Below are 520 nucleotides of genomic sequence, written 5' to 3' on the forward strand. Positions count from 1 at the left end.
AGGGCAGGGTCCCTGATAGCCGGACGCTGCTGCTTATCGGGGTCCCCAAGCAGACGGTCCCAGTGGGGGATTATCACCTCGCTGCAGGCGACTTCCAGGAACTCCGGTGTGTCCTGGCGCAAACAACAATGGCACAGCACTTGCTGCAGGATGTGGCCCTGTGGGGACAGACGGGGCTGGGGACGTGTGTGGCTGGGGGACACGTATGACCAGGGTCATGCACGGGCAAGTGACACTCACGGCCAGCGGCTGCAGCCATTTGGGGACATATGTGGCCAGGGCGATATGTCCTTTGGGGACACACAGCTGGGAGGGGGGGCACATGCATGCAGGGCACTTGTACTCCCAGGGGAGATGTCCCTGCAGGCTGGGGGGCACATCTTTTTTTGGGAAGACCCATTGTTAGGGGACGTGTCCCTCAGGGGAGCACGTATAGCCGGGGAACAGAGAGCTTTGGAGGCCACATGCCCCAGGGGGACGCACGCTCCCTACACCCACATACATCTACCTCATCTGGGGG

This window comes from Cariama cristata, unplaced genomic scaffold (assembly GCF_000690535.1).
Source record: "Cariama cristata isolate BGI_N322 unplaced genomic scaffold, ASM69053v1 scaffold5553, whole genome shotgun sequence".
Lineage (NCBI taxonomy): Eukaryota > Metazoa > Chordata > Aves > Cariamiformes > Cariamidae > Cariama > Cariama cristata.